The sequence below is a fragment of the Delphinus delphis genome, chromosome 11, assembly GCF_949987515.2.
Source record: "Delphinus delphis chromosome 11, mDelDel1.2, whole genome shotgun sequence".
Taxonomy (NCBI): domain Eukaryota; kingdom Metazoa; phylum Chordata; class Mammalia; order Artiodactyla; family Delphinidae; genus Delphinus; species Delphinus delphis.
Genome location: NC_082693.1, coordinates 56,531,740 through 56,554,441, shown reverse-complemented (window position 1 = coordinate 56,554,441; position 22,702 = coordinate 56,531,740). Strand labels below are relative to the sequence as shown.

The 22,702-nt window shown below is 38.2% G+C and overlaps 1 non-coding gene across 1 annotated transcript; it reads right to left on the bottom strand.

Annotated features, from left to right (window-relative positions):
• Positions 1-16,891: 16,891 nt before the first annotated feature.
• LOC132434619 (small nucleolar RNA SNORA73 family) lies at positions 16,892-17,095 on the bottom strand. The gene has a single exon (XR_009521342.1). It is a non-coding gene; the product is annotated as a small nucleolar RNA SNORA73 family (small nucleolar RNA).
• Between the last annotated feature and the right edge of the window lie 5,607 nt (positions 17,096-22,702).

The window sequence follows — 22,702 nt, the reverse complement described above, 5'->3', positions numbered from 1 at the left end:
GATTGCTGCCGTTGAATCTGACGTTCGGTTCAGCTTTTCTTCTTTTGATCTTGGCACTTGTTCTCTCTTGGATGTATTTTATACCAGCCCTTTGGACCTCTCTGTTTTAACTGCTTTGGAAAACGACCCTCACCGTGACATTGCCTGTCCAGCTGATGTCCCTTCTTACCCTGTGTCTGTATGAAAGGGCGGGGGAGAACGGGGGATAAGATATTTTGTTCCTAATGATTTGTTATTATAGTATCACTGTGCGAAGGTAAACAAATTTGACTTTCTTTTGGACAGCTAGAGAACTACTGTGGAGCCTTACCCTATCATCTGAATTCATCACAATGCGGTCACATTTTCCTTACTGATCAATTATGTGGTGCCTCTGCTAGAAGTCTTGAGCCTGTTCCTTTCAGTGCATTCACTGTGAGCATCGTCTCTAACTAGCTGCTTTCTCTAAAACCTCAGCTATCCCTTTTCTTTATCTGAGACTGCTTTCAAGTCATAACAACAAGCAGGGAGGAATACCTTAATTATTGCTTTTTCAACAGCCTCTACTTTTCTCCCATTTCCAAGTTCTAATTCAAAGGATAGTGACAAAAATGTTCCCCCAAATCTTTTCCAAGCCTCCAAGATTTTCCTGCAAAGAAAAGAGAGTGACTAAATTATTCTCTCTTGGTTCTGTTTTCTCCTCTCCTCTGCTTTCTGATCTGTCAGGATGTTTTGCCCTCCTGAGGAATGACTTTGTTCATCTTTCCATATACCTGTTGTTCATTTGTATGTTTTCTTTGGAGAAATGTCTTTTCAGGCCCTTTGCCTATTTCTTAATTGTTTTTTTTTGGTTGGTTTGTTTGTTTTTGCTATTGAGTTGAAGGAATTCCTTATATGTTTTGGATATAACCCCTTATCAGACACATGGTTTGTAATTATTTTCTCCCCTTTTATAGGCTGCCTTTTCATTCTGTTAATTGTTTTCTTTGGCTGTGCAGATACATTTCAATTTGATGTAGTCCCACTTATCTGTTTTTTGCTTTTGTTATCTGTGCTTTTAGGGTCATATCCAGGAAATCGTTGCAAAGTCTAATGTCATTATTCTTTCCCCCCTATGTTTTCTTCTAGGAGTTTTTGGTTTCAGATCTTACGTTTAAGTCTCTAATCAATGTTGAGTTGGTTTTTGTGAATCCTTAAAAAATTAAAAATAGAAATAACATGTGATACAGCAATCCCACTTCTGAGTATTTATCCAAAATAATTGAAATTAGGTTCTTGAAGAAATACTTGTACTCTCATGTTTATTGCATCATTATTTACAGTAGCCAAGATGTGGAAACAACCTAAAAGCCCACTGATAGATGAATGGATAAAGAAAACATGGTATATACATACAATGAATATTATTCAGCCTTACAAAAGGAAATCTTTCCATATTCAACTTGAGAGCATTATGCTAATAAGTGAAATAAATCAGTCACAGAAGGGCAAATCCTGCCTGCTTCCACTTATATGAAGAATATAAAATAGTCAAAGAAACAGAGAGGAGAATGGTGTTTGCCAGGGTCTGGGAGAAGGAGGAAATGGGGAGTTGTTATTCAATGGGTATAAATTTTACTTGTGCAAGATGAATAAGTTCTAGAGATCAGCTGTGCAGCATTATACAGCATTGTACATCATTATTAACCAATAAAAATTGCCTAAGTGGGTAGATCTCATTTTAAGTGTTCTTAAATAATAGTAATAATAATGATGATAATAATAATAATTAGTGACTTTGTTAACCACAGTTTCGGTTTCTTTTTGAGTCAGGTGTGCCTAGCAATTTAAAGCATTTTATAAACTTCTACAGAGCCCTGCTTAAGGGACTTTGAGTAATTTTTCCCTTTGAAAATTAAATAGTTCAAATAGCAACTAATCTTGTAATAGTGTCACATTTGTACACCTCTCAGAGAGATCCCCAAACACTTTTTTTTTAATTTATGGGAAGTCCTTATTCATTTGTGACACAAATTGTTGTTTTCCTGATGGTCAGGAACAGAGCATGGATTTTCATTTTTAAGTAACAAAGTATGAGTTCATGAGTGTCTGTCAGAGCCCTGTAGAAAAACACTTTATAGATGACCCTCGAATGAAAATTATTTTAATTTTTAGAGAAAATGAAATAGGCTTATGTAAGACTTTGTATCTGAGAATATCTAAGCAATACTGTGTGAACTGAGTCAGAGTAAACTCAGTTAAATTTCTCACAGCAGTAGGTCCACTGGTCTGCAAAGTAACAGTGGAAATGACTTTGCTTAACCAAAGCAGCACTGAACAATAGAAATAATGCAGTCTTCATATGCAATCTTAAAATTCTTAGTAGCCTTATTTAAAAAGTGAAAATAAACAAGAGAAATTAATTTTAATTATTTAGCCGAATATATCCAAAATGTTATCATTTCAACATACAGTCAATTGCATATTATAAACGAGGGGCTTTTTTGGATACTAAGTCTTTGAAATTCTGTGTATATTTCATACTTATAACCCATTTCAATTCTGACCAGCCAATTTCATGTGGTCAGTACCACATTGGATAACAAAGATCTAGAGCCTGAAGAAAGTACCTGTCTTAGGTAATATCAGAGTGGCTGTAAGATGAAAACTGAGGATTAGATGCTGCCCAAATATGTCCCTCTTACCATGACACTCATAAAGTCTTCCCGACTTAGATGCCAGCTCTGGGAAGAATTAAGGTCAGTATCCTTAACGCGGATGAGACTGTGTTGCTTTCACTTCACAGAATGGGGGCCTAAAGTACAAATTAGGTTTAGCTATGAATGAATTAGAAATCTGTGTTTCTTGTACTCTCCAGTTTGTAGTCTGACTTCCCTATCTGTTATGCTTACCTCACAAAGTGGTTTAGATTATTAAATAGGAAAATTAAAAGGAAGAATGTGATACAGTGTCTGACCTGTTGAAGGAACACAATACCTTCCCCTTTCCTCAGTTACTTCAAGTCCAGAGAGGCCAAGGCCATAGGTTTTATCTCTTTTAGGATCAATAAACTTTTGAAGATGGATGTCTGAAGATTTCAGGATGTGGTCCCTGCAGTCATTAGGTAAGAAAGTATAAATGAATAAGTGCCACTTATTTTCACTAAAGGATGATAATTAAATTATATGACATTCTGATACTGTAATATCCGCATCGTCTATGAAGACCAGTGCTTGGAATTGGAAACATATGTATACTAAGAAGTGTGTTAAGTACAGGTATATACATTGGCCTATTCATTCATAAATAGACTAAACAAAGTGCTGAAAAAATTATATTTAGAGAAAAGTGTTTAAATTGTTTTAAAAGTGAGAAAAGCATCCTAACCACAGGAAGCATCCAGGATTATGGTTTTATTTTTTTTACTGTTTTTTGAGACACATATTGATTTTGTCACTGTTGTTTAGATCAAGCTTGAATGGAATCCTGTCATTTTGTCAACAATGTTCAGGCCTAACCAGTAAGAAAACGACATTAGAGGCAGAGGCTAAAAAGAAAATTCATGTAGTTGATGTTAACCATACATGTAAGCAGCTGGATGGAAGAATACAGTTATCCACAATCATGGCAGAAACATACCAGGATGAAGATTTAGGAGAAAAGATTCAGATCCTTCTTTGTGTAGTATTGTATGGCAGTGAAATCTCAGTAAATATTGCCTAAAGACATTATAGTTAGGATATAGGTATAGCTATTATAACAAAGACCCAGAACACCAGTGGTATAAACAATATAAAATTTATTTCTCTCTCATGGAATGCTTTAAGAGCAAGCAGCCCAGAGCAGACATAATGGCTCCTTGGTATGGTCTGTATCCTTCTAGGTTATGGCCAGTGTGGCCCTTTGACCAGGTCAAGAATGGCCCAGCCCTTGGCCCTGTCTTTGAGAGTTCTGCACCCAAACTCAATAAAAATCATGGAGGAAGGACAGGATATCCACAGTAGAAATGCTCAGTCAAAGCAGGGAAGAATGGGAAACCCTAGGGCAGTCACTGGCTTTTAGCAATCATGAAATCTTGCTGAGGAGGACACTGCAGAACCTCCATGTCTGGCAACTTGGTTAGTCCTTGGTTGGTTCATTTGGAAACCTCTTATTCTGCTCTCTGAGGAAATTCTTCCTCCTCTGTGCTCCGTGGTCCCTGGATTTGCCCTCTGGGACACTCTTCCATGTCTGTGATCCTCCGTAGTAACTTTAGGTAAGCAGGAGACCGTATGTTGCTCTTGGGAAATATTCTCAGGGGTTGCTTTATAGGTTGAGCTAACACAGGCTTTTTCGCATTATATGTATGGCTTCTTTAGCAATATATTTTCCTCAAAATCTTAGTAGGCTTATAGTCTGTTGGCTTCGGGCAGATTTCACAAACAAGTAGCCAAAGATATTCTCTAGTCAGACTTACATCTGAAGACCTTTTATTAACTGGACTTGTTCCTTTGCCCATTCTCCCCATGTTATTAATGGCTGCTTGAGGGTATCCAGAACAACAGGGTTAATTGGGAAGCCTCTAACATTAACAAGATCATTGCTTGTGAACTGGACTCACTGACCTATGGGGAGATGCTTGAGAGGGCCTGGAGGCACAGTCTTAGGTCATGCTGAGACTTCATCTTTAGAACCACTTCTTAGCTCTGTTTCAGTTTTGGATGTAGAAGTAATGAACTTTTTCAGTGATCCACGTTTCTAAATTACTGGACTCTTTGTCCATTTAGATTGAAGTTTACATGCAGAGAAAAACCTCCTTAAATGTGTTCCGTTCAATCTACGCTCGCAAGTGTTCTAGAAACGTTTTAGGTGTTTTTTCTAGGTCTTTCCTGAAAGTCTCAAAATGCAGCCAATATGCACCAGCATTCTGAGTTTTTGCAACAAGTTTCTAGACTCGCAGGCCATGCTCGAATGTGTTCTGCCTTCCAAGGCATCGGAGGTAACAGTTTTCTTAAATGTATTCCCAAGAAATAGTAAGAGTCACCGATTTTCCAGCTTCTAATGTCTCTGTCCCATCTGCCCGCTGCCTACCTCTTAAGGTCAAGGTCCCATGTATTAGATTCTGTTGTGGCAACTCCAATTCTAGTATCAAATTCTAAATTAATTAGGCTATAGACACAGTTGCTATTACGGAATGCCAAAATAACAGTAGTTTAAACAAGATAAGCCTATTTCTGTCTTCCATGGTAGGCCAGAGGAAAGCGGTCCAGAGCAGGGAAGGCAGCTTTGAGACAGCTTCCACTTTGTGGTTGAAGATGACTTCTTGAGCGTTAGTCATCACACTTATGTGATAGCTGCTGCAAAGCAGGAACTAAGAGAGGGAAAGTACCTTCTTTCTCTTAAACACATGACTTGAGAGTTTTGTATCACTTATGCTCCTATTACATTAGCCAGAACTTAATCACATGACCACACCTCACTGTAAGGAAGGCTAGAAAATGAATGAGGTCTTTAACTGAGCAGCCATGATCCCAACTAAGAATGTTTGTACGATGTTGGCGTCGCTGTTCATCTGCTTTACAGACATTGGGTGACTTTCACTTTATCACTCAATAACCGTTCTCTCCTTTCCCTTCTTAGAAGGAAATAACCAAGTATGAACTTAATTGGTGCTCATGGATTCCAAAGTGGCAGAGCATTTTTGAAGAACTTCTATTTTGTTTGGCAAAGTAATTAACCTCCTGGAAAGATCAACATACATTTCTTGGTCTTGAAGGTTTTATAACATTTCCATAGACCACAAAACTAATAGGACATCTGTGAACAAGAGTGTTGGAAACTACAGAAACCAAAGGAGTGTCTCCCAAATAAGCATTTATTTTTTTAATCTTCCTTTCTAGACTTGCTTTCTAGAAACAGCCCTCTTCTTGTCTTTGCTTTCTACAATGGTCTTTCACTGAATCCACACAGATAAAAAGGACAGAGCATCTAAATCTAGATTCACATCTCCTTGACTGCAATGGTAATTTCCCCCTAGACCTAACAAGGGCAGACATTAGGTGTCCCAACTATTCTTTAGACTGTTTCAGATTTTTCACAGCATGGATTAAATGGTGGTGTTCAAACACTGGAGCTTATTAATTCCAGTATGAATAAAACCAGACCTGACTTCTGATTCAATTTTAATACAAAGTATTGGAAAGTGTACAATCCTGGGGTCAGAGAGACTGTGGTTCAAACCGTGCTCTGGTATATATGTCTTAGTAAATCCCTTATATGTGGCGGAGCAGATGTCAGTTTTCTTAACTCTTCAAGTTTCATATTCATGATCTTAATTTTAACTATTAGTTCTCAATATATATCTCTAACTCTGTTCTTTTTCCTGAGCTTTTTTCCCCTGTATCTCTAATTGGACAGTTAGGGATAATAATTGAACTTACTAGGGCTGTAGATGGTTAAATGGGATGACATTAAAATTGCATAGGATGGTGCCTAACAGTCAAATCATAATTATTATTATTGTGGTCAAGAGGAATGAACAAATCAATAAATCTATCATCTGTAACACACTTCATAAGAAATGGTACAGCTGTGTGTGTGTGTGTGTGTGTGTGTGTGTGTGTGTGTGTGTGTGGTGTTAAAATAAAAATTGTTCAAATTAACAGAGGTACACCTGAACATTTTTCTTTAAAAAGGAGCTATGATTGAGAAATACTACTCTAACCTAGAATTTCCCCTTTCTCTTGCTCTAAACTTTGCAAATAATAGATAGATAGTTAATAAATGGTACTTACTAACATGAGTTTACTAATATGAAAATTTTAAAATTAGTCTAAGACTCTCCACTATTAATATATTTATATATTAATACATTAATATTAATAACATTAATAGCCCTATGCCAGTCATCATTAAATGCATGTCATACATGATCTCACTTGAACTTCACAATTACAATTGATGGTATATCTCGTCTCTGTTTCACAGATAAATACTCTGGTGTTCAGAGCAGTTAGCTGACTTACACAGAAGTGTATGGCAAGGAACTGAGAGATGCAGGAGTAGAACTCAGGTCAGTTGTGTCTAAAGTCTCTTCCTGTCATCAAAACATTGTACAGAATTTTAAAATGTATATGTGAAAGTATCAGAATGGCTGCATTCTAGCAGTATGTACACTAATGACACAATCTTAGAACATTTTTCTCTAGACCAGCCTGAGAGCAGGTGTTCATGGCCTTGCTCTCCTAGAAGAGCAGGCATGTAGAGATACCGAATTCACCTGCAGTGGGAAATGTCAGTTAGAACTGTCAAGTGTATCTTACGGATGCTTTTTGGCTTTGCGTTGTATTTTCAGCTTCATTTGGATCTAAGAGTGAGGGAACAAAAGAGGAAAAGGAGATTCAAAGAAAGAGTTCTGATACCCATCATTCTTTTAGTCCTAGTGCCAACCTTCAAAAAAAATGCTTTCCAGTTCATCTGTCTTTGACTAACATATGCAGAGATGTGATCAGTCATCAGAATGATCAAATGCACTGGAGAGAGCCTGTGAACAATAAAAAGGCAGCTGCAGTATCTTGGCAGACCGATGCCATCGTCAGTGGAATTTGCAGTTAACATTTTTAGCTGCAGTTGAGGAAGGCTACCATAACAATGGTATTAGACCCTTCGGTGGAAAACTTCTCATTAGAACCTAATGGAACAGTTTAAAATATTCAGAAATGGTAGCCTGACTAGAGTCCCTGTTGTGGCAGTGCACTAGTTTTCTATAGCTGCATAACAAACTACCAGAAACTTAGCAGCCTGAAACAATACACATTTATTATCTCGGAACTTCTGTAGGTCAGACATCTGAGCACAGCAGCACTGGGTTCTCTCCTCAGTGTCTCACAGGCTATAATGAAGGTGTTGCCCAGGGTTACAATCCCATCTGAGGCTTGGGTCCTCTTCCAAGCTCCTGCAACTTTTGGTAGAATTTAGTTCCTTGCCTTTGTGGGACTGAGGCCCTCAGCGTCTAGAGACCATTCATGTAAATGTCTTAAAAAAATGTAAACTATTACTTATAGGGACATAAAGCAGATCAATGATTACTGAGGGAAGGAGGCAGGGTAGAAAGAGGTGGATTACCAAGGGGCAAGAGATAATTTTGGAGATAATGAATTTTTCATAATCTTGACTGTGGAGATGGTTTCACAGGTATATACATATGTTAAAATTAGATGAATTTTATACTTTAAATATGTGCAGTTTATTGTACATCAGTTGTATCTCAATAGCTTTTAAAAACTGAATATAAGGAAAGAGTGACCAGTGTGCAAAATATACTGAAGTCTTCCTGTGATGAAGAACTAAGACGCCCTTAGCTTGTCACAGAGGAAACAGACATCATGAGACAGACCTTTGCCTGGCCAACTCGGCTAAGACTTAATTAGTCAGCATCTATTTATTGAGCACCTGCTACACACCATGCACTGTGTTAAGCACTTTGTATATATTATCTTACGAGATCGTCACAATAACTCTGCAATACAGTAACTTTGTGTGGCTTACTCCTTCCATAAAAATAAGTGCTTTGGGACACTCCACACAAAATCATTAACAACCTTTCATCTCAAATAGAGATCGGCAGTGTTCTGAGAGATGCACAGCAGGGGCCTCTGAGTTACAGAATACTGCAAATAAAAACTGGCTGGCTTGGTGATTTGAATTTTTCTTCACAGGCTATATCTAGGAGTTTTTCTGGTTCAAAAAGCACAAAATTTAGGAAAGAGAAAGGGATAAATGTCTCTGTACACTGATCTTTAAGTCCATGAACAGCAAAATCTCTAGCTAGTTGAAGGCATTTCATGAAATGTATAAAATTAGCCCAACATTGTATCACCACTGTTTATTCCAATGGACAGCAAGGTCAGTATTCTCCACAGGAAAGGGAACTGTCTTGAGATGGAGGTGTGGAAGAAGGTCGAGATCTGACATAATATTGACCCAGATCAGTGAATTCTTTACATGAGTAAATGAGATATTAGAATGGGGAACTACATTAGAATCAGAGCAGCCCTTTCAAAGCGCTCCTGTAATGTGAGAATGGGATGGTTGGGAGGAGACAGTAGTGTCACAGTTAGGTCCTAAACAGCCCTGGAAACTTGATGAAATAGAATCAGACTAGTGAGATGAGCCATGACTTTGAAAATCCTGGTTATGTAGCTATGGGCTGTGGGGCATTTCTGAGCGCTATGCTGGGGTTGCTCATTTCAGATCTACATGCAAATATATATAAAGTCACGTGGTTTATGGAATTTCTCTGATCGATTATGCAGACGAGCAGCAGACACGCAGTTGGGAAGGTTCGGGAAACTGGCCTGTTGATCATGCAGATAGTCTTATCCACCCGTGGAGTAGGCATCACATGAGTGAGGATTTCCAGGGCTTTAAGAAGGCTGATTTTTTAAAAAGTTGGTTCATGCCTCAGATTCCATATTTATTAACTTCATTTTGAAGTTCTGATCACTATTAAAAGAAAATAATCTCTGAAACGGTTAATAATTTTAGTAATTTTCATTATAATATTGATGTATTTAGATGCATAATTTATAATTTAATAATATAATTATACTATTTAATTATAACTTCTTTGATTATAATTATAGTATATAATTTTATAATTATATAATTACAGTGTTTTGAGGATGATAAATCAAAATCTAACATAAGGTGCTCACATTGCTTTTTGGTCTTCGTTTCCAATGAAGTCAAATATTTTTATGCAATAGGAAAGTTGTTAATATAGAAATATATGTGATATTAGATTTTTTCACTGGGCTCTTAGGAATATATCTACTATAAGCGAAGAAGGGGCTTAGAAATAAAGCAGAGGAACTTTAACATTTTTCAACTGCTGTTTCATTAGGCAAAATCATGCTATCGCAAATGACCTGAATCTAGAAAGTAGTCATTGGAATCGAATGCAAAACTATCACTGATGATAACATTGCTATAGCATCAGGATTGTAAAACAAGCAGCACCTTTTGGAGTGAATGGTGGAAATTTACCTTGCTGTAGGAGGCCCGTTTGTCTGCAGAGGCTTGGTCCAGTAATGCAGTTTGGGGCTCTGCAAGTATGTTACAAAACACTTGTAACACATTTGAACAGACTGAATCCCTCCCTCTTGACCTCTCCCGTTTCAGATTCCTTTATTTTCTGCAACAAAAATTCGCATCCAATCAACAAATAAAAAGTGAAAATATGAAAAGGTAAAGAATTAGCTTTCAAGTTGGGCACCAGTCCAGTTTTAAAAATTTAATGAAATTAAAATTAAGATAAAGTGACGTACCAAAAGAAGATTCTAATGGTTAAAACCTGGTTCGATGGAGCAAAATTTGTACTTGGAAAGCTTCTTTTCTTTGTCTCTTGCTTTTCTGAAAGTGAGTGGTCTTTTTGCCTGTGTGATACTGCTCATTCTAAACTTAGAAAACCTTGCAGGACTTCCCTGGCAGTGTTTTTACTGCCAGGGCCCCGGTTCAAGCCCTGGTCAGGAAACTAAGATCCTGCAAGCCGTGCAGCGCGGCCAAAAGAAAGAAAGAAGAAGAAAAGAAAACCTTGCTTAGAAAATCTTTTGCTTGGCTCTCCTCTCAGGATTTTATCGTTTTTACATATTTATGAACTTCTCCCAGAGCAGTAACAGTAAAAAATTGCCAGAAGGCCCTGTCCATACCCTCTGAGGTAATGATGTCAACCTGTACTGGACCAGGCAGTATACTGTCATCTCTTTGTCTTTGCATATCTTATTCTCTCTGCTTAGGGCACTCTCCTTTGTAAACCTGGACGTGGATTTGTTAGAAAAATATAAAGTAATGGACTCTTTTCTCCTAAATGCACATACACAGAATTTTGCATACCCTGCCTGGCTTAGACAGAGTCCCCTACAAAGTAATCCTTGCACTGCCAGACGCTGATGGTGTGCCCACATCTGTCACTGTATTTGGAATATTTGTTTATGTATTTGACCGTCTCCAGCATGCTAAACTCCTAGAAGATGAGGTCTATCCCTTATCCAGGTTTTATCTCCTGGACGCTCAATATATATTTGTTGAATGAATAGATGCCTTGAGTTTCAGCTACTTGAGGCTCAATTTGTCACCAGTTATAGATATTTAAGGGCAAATTCAAAGACTGGACACAGGGGTTTCTCAACAAAGGTTGAGTGAAGGCTGCAACATTTTAATGCCTGAATGTATGGTACTGTGTAATGGAAAAGGTGTTTATCATGTATTAATTTTGTGAATAAGCCAAGCCCCACTCCCGCTCTCTCTTTCACACACACACACACACACACACACACACACACACACGTTCTAGTTAGAACTGGACAGTATAAGAAAGCTACTAAAATATCCAGTCGTTCATATATAACAAGACATTTGTATATATTTAATATGTTGATGCTCTGGGATTGTAAGGATCCTACCTAAGGATAAAGAAGTATCAATAATCCCACATTTCTCCATTCTGAAGAAAGTCATCAAGAAATTAAGCCAGATATTTCTAGGCTTGCTCTGAGATTGTTAACTGGCCCTGCTACCTCCTAGATATCATGCCAGCACTGACGCCCACCTTAAGATGAAATAAGAGGAACAGACAGGGAAGAGAGAGGGTATACTAGTTTTCTATTACTGCATAACAAATGGCTTAATGGCCACAAACGTAATGGCTTCAAACAACATGAATTTATTATGCAACAGTTTCCCTGGGTACAGGTTAGTTGAGTCCTCTGCTCAAAGTCTCATGAGATTAAAATCAAGGCATCAGCCAGACTGTGTCCTCATCTAGAGGTTCAACTAGGGAAAGGTTTGCTTTCAAGCTTCCTCGGAAAGTCCGCACAATTCATTTCTGTATGCTTGTAGGATTGAGGTCCCCACTGGCTTACCTGTTCTCATCCTAGAACTACTTTCAGCTTCTAAAGCCCATTCTCAGGCCCATACCATGTGGTCCCTGCCCTTGGCCCTCTCACACCTCCGATCTCTCTGCCTTCGGGGAGGGAAGGCCCAGTGTCTTTTAAGTGCTGATCTGATTAGATCAGGTCCACCCAGATACCTCTCTTTTGATGAACTTGAAGTCAACTCATTAATAACCCATTCAAGGAGTAATATCCCATCGTATTCACAGGTTCTGCCCACTCAAGAGGAGAGCATTACACAAAACATGTACACAAGGGGTAAGAATATTGGGGGTGCCCTGAGAATTCTGTCTACCACGAAGACATTATGGGAGGGGTTTATGGAGCTCTGTAAGTGCAGTGAGAGGTGATCTAAGATGGGAGAGAAGAATCTTGTTTCTTACTGCAGTCCTACCCTGTTGGTGCTATTGGACCAGCACAGAGCATGGTAGGGGAGTTCCTGGTAGAATGTGAGGTACATTCCCTGAAGTTTGTGGTTATACATAAAAATTGTTCCTTTTTATGGCCAGTGTATTTTCTGAAAAGGAGAGGACTTGGCAGAATACTTGGCAGCAGAGAGGCGGTAACAGATGGTGATGTGGTGTGCCTTAGAAGAGGAGAGGGTCACCCATTCCAGTTCCCAAGACTCCCAGGGAGGAGGTCAGGAGATGCACCACTCTGCGGTGCGGGGTAGGGTTGGGGAACACTGGTACATGGACTAATTGAGGGAGACTAAAGGGAGACCAGGCGGCCCCTCTTTGAGGGCCCCAGGGGCTGAGGAAGCTGAGAGAAAGTTGAAATCTTTCCCAAGAGAGCCATGCACAGAATCTCAATGGAGACTGTTATATCAGCAGAGTAGAGATTCCGGACCTGAGCCTGACTAAGACCTTGGTTGCCTCTCCACCACGAGCAGGTGACCAGTTACTCCAGAAGATCTTTGCCTCTCCTGTTTCTCCTTTCGACCTCCCAAATCGGAGGAACTGATTGTTGAAATACAGAGGGGAAGGAGTAACCAGAATCAGACCATTGTTTCACCCCACTGCAGATCTTTCACCCACAAGCCTGATCTACTGGGGAGAGGGAAGAGGAGTGGGTGGGAAGATTAGCAAATGTCATTTAAGCCCGTATGAGACGAGAGGCTTAAACAGACCTGGACTTCTAGTGGAAGGTATGGCACGTTTCCAAGATGTGTCCATAACGAGTAAGGAGCTGACACTAGACAGAGCATGACTGAAAAAAGTGACTAGAGAAAACTAAAAACATTTCATGTTATAAACCCATGTTGAGACTATTCAATAAAAATTATAAATATATTTAAAATTTCCCCCAAGCTTCCAAATTTTTTTTTTTTTTTTGGTGCGCGGCCCTCTCACTGTTGCGGCCTCTTCCATTGCGGAGCACAGGCTCTGGACGCACAGGCTCAGCGGCCATGGCTCACGGGCCCAGCCGCTCTGCGGCATGTGGGATCTTCCCGGACCGGGGCACGAACCCGTGTCCCCTGCATCGGCAGGCGGACTCTCAACCACTGCGCCACCAGAAAAGCCCCCTAAATTTTTTATGTTCAAAAAAGAATTTTTCCCCCCATGGCTCCCAATTTTCCAAGAAACAAATGACATCACTAAGTTACATAGAGGAGTGAATTAGGTCCAGATACATTTCCCAGGAGCAAGTTTTGATATGGAAGGCTAGGATGAAATCAGTGCACAGCATATATTAGTGGGGTGGTGAAGAAAGGATGCCCCTAAAATTGCTAAGTAGGGAACTGGCCAAAAAGCATATCTGGATGGAAAAATGATACATAGTTTGAAACATTGGCCTGTAATAGGCAGGACATTAAAATGAGGTCCTAATATTTGTTTCTGAATGCAGCTATTATTTCACGTATGCTTGGCATTTAAAAATAACGTGAAGATACATCTGAAAATACAAAAGTATTTCACAAGAACTCAAAGAAGCAAAGAAACCATGGAAACATAGCTGATTTTGAACATCCCCCTTTGAAATACGTTGACTCATTATAAGGTGAACAAAGTAGTTCCTGTGATGCTCAGTCAGCTGAATATAATTGTGCTGAATGTAAATAGTTTCTATAAAACTTAATGACAAAAGATAAACCACTAGTTGTTATCCTTGCATTGCTAGTGGTACCCGTTCCATTCTGAATTCCCATGGTACATATAAAACAGTATGCATGAGTGTGTGTGTGTGTGTGTGTTTATAAGTCATCACAGCATATTCATCATAGTATAAACCTTTAGAAAAATTTATCTTTAGGCAAGCAGTAGTAAGATCAATTTAGCTTCAGAAGAAAGCAGTCTCTTCCAATTTAACAATAAGAAGTATTAAGTGTTATAGTCAATGTTGCATTCATATGTTGGAGAAAACCACATGTCTTAACAGAAGGAATAGTAAGCTACAAAGAACTAATTTAATTTTTCTGGTTCAGCACATGGATAGCCGGCACAACTAACAGACCATTTGAATGTTAGAATAACTTTTCAGACATAGCACCATTAAAATCCAATTTTGTTAAACTTCTTGGTTTTAAGACAATTTTATGTAAAATTTCAGTCTCTGACAATAAATATTTGAAATGATTACCTCAAATATAAGAACAATTTTGGTAGGAAGTCCAGTGTGCTACGTATTTCGCGTATGTGCAACAAAATACGAAGGCACGGATGGAAGATGAGTATAGTGGCTGGCAAGCCACTAGTGAATGGTGAGCCCTCGAACACTCCTTGGCCACACAATTGAGACTACATGGCATGCATTCCGCCTGATTTTAAATGTGATTAACAGTATTATAAGATTTATTCTCTTTCAAGTTCAGATGTACCTTTTTATAAAAGAGACATTGCTATCTTAGACTGTTGTGTAGGGTATGGATTTTTTTCTCTCTATTTTGGATAATTGAAAATTGTTAAAAGCGTATGCTCTCTCTCTCTCTCTCTCTCTCTCTCTCTCTCTATATATATATATATATATATATAAATGTACACACATACATAATACTTAAATGCTTGACTGTGCAAAGGATACTTTTGAATGGTAAGGAACTGGTATAAGTGGCTGCCTCTAGGATTAGAATAGTGTGGTCAGGGACAAGGGTGGGAGGGTGTCTAAGTTTGGTTTTCTTCCAAAGCAGAAGCTGAGTTAAGAACTCGGGTGCAAGTAATCCCTGAGAGGTGAGGGCAGGAAGCACAAGTATAGGAGTGGGGAAAGTGAGACCAGAAAAGTAGAAAATCCGAAGAGTATGATAATGAGCATATGACCACTTTGGACAAGCAGGGCTCAGTCCCACAGGGGACTCCTTCAGAAACAATGTGAAACACACTTCAAAATTTTCTCTCGGGATGAGCCACCCACCCTCACTCTTAACCTTCCTCCATGGTCAAGAGCACCCCAGGAGCATTTTCTCCACACTTGCTGTGCAGAGAAGAGAGACTCAGATGCTTGAGATGGAAGCTGCCGTCATCTTGCCAGAGATTCTTCGGGGTGCTGGAAGGCTGGGGAGAAAGTATTTACGTTTCATCCAGTCCCCCTGGCTCTGAGTTCCTGCTTCCACTGTTTTGCACTGCGTTGCTCCCTGTTAGACCCTGCTTCCCATCCCTGTATTAAAAGTTTGGGATAACAGAGCCTGGAAAACCTTAAACAACTTAGAATTAATTATTAGCATCTCTATTCTTAAAAGGCTCCTGGTAATCTCCCTTGCACCACTGCAGGGATTTTCTCACTGGACCCTCTTCCTTGTAGTTTCCCACCATGCAGTTCAGCCTTCTCTGCCTCTGCTCTAAAAGGCTTTCCTTTACCCACTCACTGTTTGCAGGATCATAAATTCCTAAACTTCTCGGGCAGAGCAGTTTGACTCTGCTTTGCTGCTTGCTTCCAAGTGTTTGCAAAGCTTCACCTTCTACACCCACGATGAGTTACCATGTTATTTTCTTACCAAAGGCAGTTCCCTCACTAAGAGTAACTTTACTTCACTCTTAAGATAACAATTAATTATTTTTTTACCCTACTATATACGTAAAGTTGGAGCACAATAAACCATCCTAACAATACAGGGGTTTCTGATAGTATCATGTATTGTCTTGATTCAGTCTGGGTCCACTTCTTAGGTTCCCCGATTCACTCGTTTCTTCTTATATAGTCTTTGTTGGAATGTCCACCTCTTGCTTCAAAGTCCTGATCACTGATGTTTCTTAGGTTTTTTTTGTTTACCCCAGGAATCACTGTGTAATGCTCTGTGCTACCATATAACTGGTTGTTAACTCTTCTCGTTTGTGAAGGATTAATGTTCTTATAGCAGGGAGAGAGTTTTCTGGATTGTAGTTAAAAATGGAAAGCAGCTTCCCTCCCCCACTCAGCAATTTAATCTTCCTTCTCCCATTTGGGTCAGACTATGGCACTTGCTGGGTAATGCCATTCAAACCTCTCCAGGCCACAGTAGCTCTGAACATTACTGTTTGGTTATGCACGTTTGAATGGCGCCCGTTGATTTCCTTTTATAATTATCAGAGGATACAAGAGAGATTCTCAAATTGAGTTTGAAAAAGACTTGTATTTCAAGCTGCAAGTCCTCTATCCTGAGCTGAGCTGAGCAGGTAGTTTTAGGAAAACTTTAGGGAAATAAATACATTATTTATTTGCTCTGGAGCTTTTAATGTTGACATTATCCCTCTTTTACCGTGAGGGAGTTTGACTAATGACTTAGCCATGGCTATAATAGCTAGAAATTAGAGGAGAAAAAAAAAGGAAAGCAAGATTCTCTCCAATCCCCACCTCCAACCCCAATCCCCAGGCCAAGATGCACTGTTTAACAATCATTCTTTTAGGAGGGAGATGAGTTCTGATGAAAATACGACTTCAAGCAAATTCTAAGCCCAGCTTTCCTTCTTTTTTTTTTTTTTTTTTCAAAACAAGGCAGGTAAGAGCTTTAATCCAGTAGTACACCCAAACTGACTAAAACAAATTTTTCATTCACTTCGGATCAACCTAGATTCAGATATGCTGCTCTAGAGAGCTGTTTCGTGCATGGTTTGTCTCCTCAGTCGTTGTCCACAGGACTCTGAGAAGCTGTAGGAATATGCAGGCACAGACTCAAGGCCCGGCTTCATCTCCAACGTTGTGGAAAGGGACTGTACATCATGGGGCAGAGCCCTATGCTCCCCTACGCCACCAGGACAGAGCCCGGGGAGAGTGACCTCCCGGGGTATCCATGTTGGTCCCAGCTTTCCTTCTTAATGATCTCATTCGTAATTGGTCACAATGATTTCCCAAAAGGTTCTTGCAAATTAACATTCAGTTTAAACAAGCAACTTCCAATAAGCCCTTGAGCCAGGTCATGAAGACACAGATTTATCTGCTGAGGATTTTTAGGTGCCTAGGCAGCTAGGTTTGTCCATCTTCAGGCATCTTCCAAACTACAATTCTATTACTCCTTCCCAGAGGTTTGGCATTCTGCAGACGGCCTGGGAGGTCTAGTTCTTGCTCTACCTCTATCAATCCCCTCAGTTTCTCTCATGGCCAAATGCAAATAACACTGTCAAGCTGTCTATCATTGCAGTGACTCATAACTAGCAATTCTTATTTTAAAGCACTTTCCAGTTATTCAAATGATAGCTTATTTTAGAAAAGAAATAAGCTAGTATATGGAAAATACTGGATACAATGGTAAAATACATACCCTACCACCTGCTTTGTGTAAAAATGTCTCAAATCAAGAAATGAGAAATTAAAGTAACTATATCTTTAGCCTAAACACACAAAAAGACCTGACTGTCTATTTGTCTATTTATGTATTAGGAAGTAACTACCTTTTAATGTTTGGGGAAAAAAATGCTTGTATTATATCACAGACATACATGCTCAGGGAACAAGGGGAAACTAGAACACAAGAAAAGCAAATCCTCTTCCTCTTTCCTCTTCCTTCCTCCCCTCCGTGCCCATCCTGGATGCCTGGTGCAGCTGAAATGGGCTCAAGTAAAGAAGATGATGATGTCAATAATACTTTACATTCGCATAGCATCTTATGGCTTCCAAAATGCTTTCACCTAGATTGTTTCATTTAGAGAGAAGCATTGTACAGATGTTTTGTAGATTTGCAACCATTAAAATTGGTAATTCTGATTAAACTAGTCTAATATTTCAGGTTCTGTTTCACTCACTTATTTTATCCTGCCTTCTGGTTCACAAAGAGATTTTATTATGCTGATGTAAAGTGTCGGTCATTTTCCAATTACTAAAGCACTTCCTTTTTTTTTTTTTTTTTTTTTTTTTGCGGTACGTGGACCTCTCATTGCTGTGGCCTCTCCTGCCGCGGAGCACAGGCTCCAGACGCACAGGCTCAGCGGCCATGGCTCATGGGCCCAGCTGCTCCGCGGCATGTGGGATCCTCCCAGACCGGGGCACGAACCCGTGTCCCCTGCATTGGCAGGCGGACTCTCAACCACTGTGCCACCAGGGAAGCCCTAAAGCTCTTCCTTAAATGAAATCGTAAGAAAGTTTAGGTTGGAAAGAACTTTGGAGAAATTTTTATTCTAACCCTTTTATTTTGTAGATGAAACGCTGTGTTTCAGAGGACTTTGCGAATTGCCCAGGGCTTGGCTCCATTTTCTACTCTGAAATCTGTAAGGTCTGCTGATGTAAAGTGTAGGTTATTTATTTATATTTTAAAATCCTTTCTGTGTTTTAGAAAAGACTTTTCAGAAGGAAATTTATTTTATATTTAAAGTGAATGCTCCCTTTTTTTCTCTTGTCCAATATTACCAGATATCTTCTATTTTTTAATTAAATCAAAGGGATGTAGGTTCCTAATTAGATGTCGTTTTTCACTCTTTTCTCTATTTTTTATTATTTATTTATTTAATTTATTTTTGGCTGCATCGGGTCTTAGTTACAGCATGTGGGATCTTCGTGGAGGCATGCGGAATTTTTCGTTGCAGTGCGCAGGCTCTTTGTTGCAGCGCGCTGCCTTCTCTCTAGTTGCGGCATGTGGGTTTTTTCCTCTTCTCTAGTTATGGCGCACAGGCTCCAGGGTGGGTGGGCTCTGTAGCTGTGGCACGCAGGCTCTCTAGTTGAGGCACACGAGCTCATTAGTTGTGGCGCATGGGCTTAGTTGCCCCACAGCATGTGGGATCTTAGTTCCCTGACCAGAGATCGAACCCACGTCCTCTGCATTGTAAGGTGGATTCTGTACCACTGGACCACCAGAGAAGTCCTCTCTTTTCTCTTTAGATCCTTATAAGAATCTTGTAAAAGAGGCAAGGCAGATATTGTTAGCCCCATTTTAGAGTTAAGAAATCTGATACTCAGAGAAGACACATGAACTGTACAAAGTCACGTAACTAGTTAGTGGAATTCATAATATTAGGAACCACCTTGTCTGATTTTTAGTCCAGTCTTCTTTTTTTTTTTTTTTTTTTTTTACTGCATATCACTGGTGACCTTAGAATGGTTGAGGATCATCAGATTTTCCTCAAGATAGTTTTGTGCCTTTTTCCTAAATAGCTTGAAGAAAGGAAATGGTAATCAATATATGCCATTGAATTGGATACAAGTTGAAGTTTGTCATATGTGCATGTATTTATAAAAATGCCTGACTGTAACATTGTTTCTTTTTAATATTATTTTCTATTTCTAGTATTTCCAAAATTAGTTGGGTGAAATATTTTTATATGATGCAAATATACTAAATTTTAAATAGAAAAATTTCCATTTAAATTAGATACACAGTCAAAGGGTTGGAAAAGATCCTAACTGGAAAGTGGGTAACTGATGTTTATTGTGTGTTTATCATATGTCATAAATTACTTTTTCATTGTAAATGCCCACAAGAAACCTGAAAAGTCCCTAATATTATCCCCCTTTTTATAGATAAGGAAATTAAGGCTCAGAAAAATGGGTAACTTGCCCAGAACCACAGTTCTACATGATTCCAAAGTTTGTGTTTTTTCCTGCCATACTTCTCATCTTTCCCCAAAAGCACAAATGAACTACAAAATCTCAAAGCATGTAGATCACTAATCATTTAAGTCAATTCTGAGAAAAAAAAGTAAAGATGTCTCTGTGTACATTCCTAATCATCTATGCCAACAAAACAAAGTATTCTAGAATGCATGGCCAATATTACATAGTGGCCTCTCAGACTAATAGGATTAATCTGTCCCATTTTTAAAAATTGAGTCATAGAAAACACTCTTTCCCTAATGGATAATTTATCCTTATTAACTTATACTTATGAAATAATAATAATGTGTATTTTTATCATAATAGATGAACTAAATCAATTGTAATTGAGACTTGAAAAGATATCACAAACTGTTATTCATATATTTGGAGTTTCACCAACTCTGTTGGCTTTAACTTTTAAGATGTGCAGGTCAAAAAAGAAATTTTGTTTTAAATTTACTATCACTTAAGTCATGAGGAGGCAGTGTACTGTTCTAAAAAGCATTGAATATTATTACAAATAGCAAAAGACCTAAATTCTTAGACACAATATATTTGTTATGAATCTTGAAGTTTTTATTTATTGTGTCAAGTTTAATAATGTTATTGTCAGTATGTGCTTTTATAAAGACATGTATAATATGAATTCCTTTCATTTAAAACTGTTTATAAACATAAAAATGTAAAATATTGCATATATAAAGAAAACTACTTTTAAATGTATAGTATAATGAGTAATTATTAAGTGGACATTCATAGAATAATCAAACAAGTTGGGATGTAAACACTAACAGCACCCCTGAAGTCCCACCTCTATATATCCATTGCCCATTGTTTTGAGAATTTCTACTTTCATTTAACATTATATTGGCTAATTCCATCCCCATTATTGTATGTTGCTCTAGTTTATTTTTTGATTTATATTATTAATTTGATTGAAATTTTACCACAAGTTTATTTATCCATTCTACTGTTAATGGATATTTGTGTTTCCAGTTTGTTGCTGTTACCAGTCAATGCTGACATACATATTCTTGTGCCTATCTTCTGGGACATATATAATCATATTTCCTTAGGGTATATACCAGAATTAGAATTTCTGAGTTGTGAGGCATGTGTATGTTTAAATTTAATGGAAGATATTGCCAATATTTCAAAATATTTGCACCGATTTACACACTCACCAACAGTGAATAAGTCCTGTTGTTCCATATTTTTAAAAATACTTGGAATAGGGCTTCCCTGGTGGCGCAGTGGTTGAGAGTCTGTCTGCGGATGCAGTGGACACGGGTTCGTGCCCCGGTCTGGGAAGATCCCACATGCCGCAGAGCAGCTGGGCCCGTGAGCCATGGCCGCTGAGCCTGCGCGTCCGGAGCCTGTGCTCCGCAATGCGAGAGGCCACAACAGTGAGAGGCCCGCGTACCGCAAAAAAAAAAACAAAAAAAATAACAAAAAAAAAACTTGGTGTATTCAGAGTTTTTAATTTTTTCCAGCATAGGGTATATGCACAGAAATTGGTATCTCATTTTAGTTTCAACTTAATGTTTTCTAGAAAGTTAAGGAGATTTAACATTCTATCATGTGTTTATTGGTCATATGGATTTTCTATTTTTTTCATGAGTGCTCACAATTTTTCTTCCATTATCCTATTTAATTTTATTTTTCTTATTTGCAGAAGTTCTCTATTCAGATTTTAAGTCCTTTATCAGTTATATATATTGAAAATGTTATCTCCCATTCTGTAGCTTTTCTTTTCATTTTCTTTTTGATGTCTTTCAAATAAATGCAATTTTTTTGCACTTTTCCTTAAAATTAATTTTATTATTTCTTTTTTAAAAAATTTTTATTGGAGTATAGTTGATTTACAATGTTGTGTTAGTGTCTGCTGTACAGCAAAGTGAATCTGTTATACATATACATATATCCACTCTTCGGTAGATTCTTCTCCCATATAGGCCATTATAGAGTACTGAGTAGAGTGCCCTGTGCTATACAATAGGTCCTTATTAGTTATCTATTTTATACATAGTAGTTTGTATATGTCATTCCCAATCTCAAGGACCCAGGGAATCTAGCCCAGAGAAAATAACAAAGGGAATTCCAAGACAGAGATCAGAAGAAAGCCCTAGGATGATGGTTGTGCAGAACACCTAGAGAGCAACAAAAGAAACAAGAAAAAGAGATTTACAGAGGAAACATTTCCCAAAAGATTGAAACTAATACATTTCAAAGCAGTTAACATATCCAAGAAAAAAAACTAAGAAAGGAAACCAAGTAAGGACTTAATGTAGCTGAACTCTTTTGAGAGCAGAATAGCCTAAATATAAAAACTTGATAAGAACATTACAAACAACAAAATTATGAACAAATATTTCTCAGGAACATAAATGCAAAAAAAATTCTAAAAAAAAATTGTAGCACAAAATCCTGTGAGAGATATATATGTATATACATACATATATACATACACACACACACACACACATACAGTCACCTGATGATGACAAAAGTGGCAATGCACTGCAAACGGAAAAAAAATACCTTTTCAAAAATAGTACTGAGTCAATTGGATTTACCTATGGGGGGAAAAGTTTCCTGATCTCTGTCTCACACTCATAACTGAATAGCTTACAAATTATATGGGAAAATATAAAGCTCACTCTTTTTTGCAGATTATGTAATTAGCTATGTTATAAAAAAATCCTTAGGAATCTAAAAAAGTAGCTGATGGAACTAATAAGGGAGGTCAGCAAGGTCACAGACACAAGTTTAATACATAAAAATTAAAAGCTCTACAGACTACAAAATTGATTTTTCTAAAATACCATTTACTATAGCAAAAAAAAAGAGAGAGAGAAGTAATTTGGGGAAAATTTAACCAA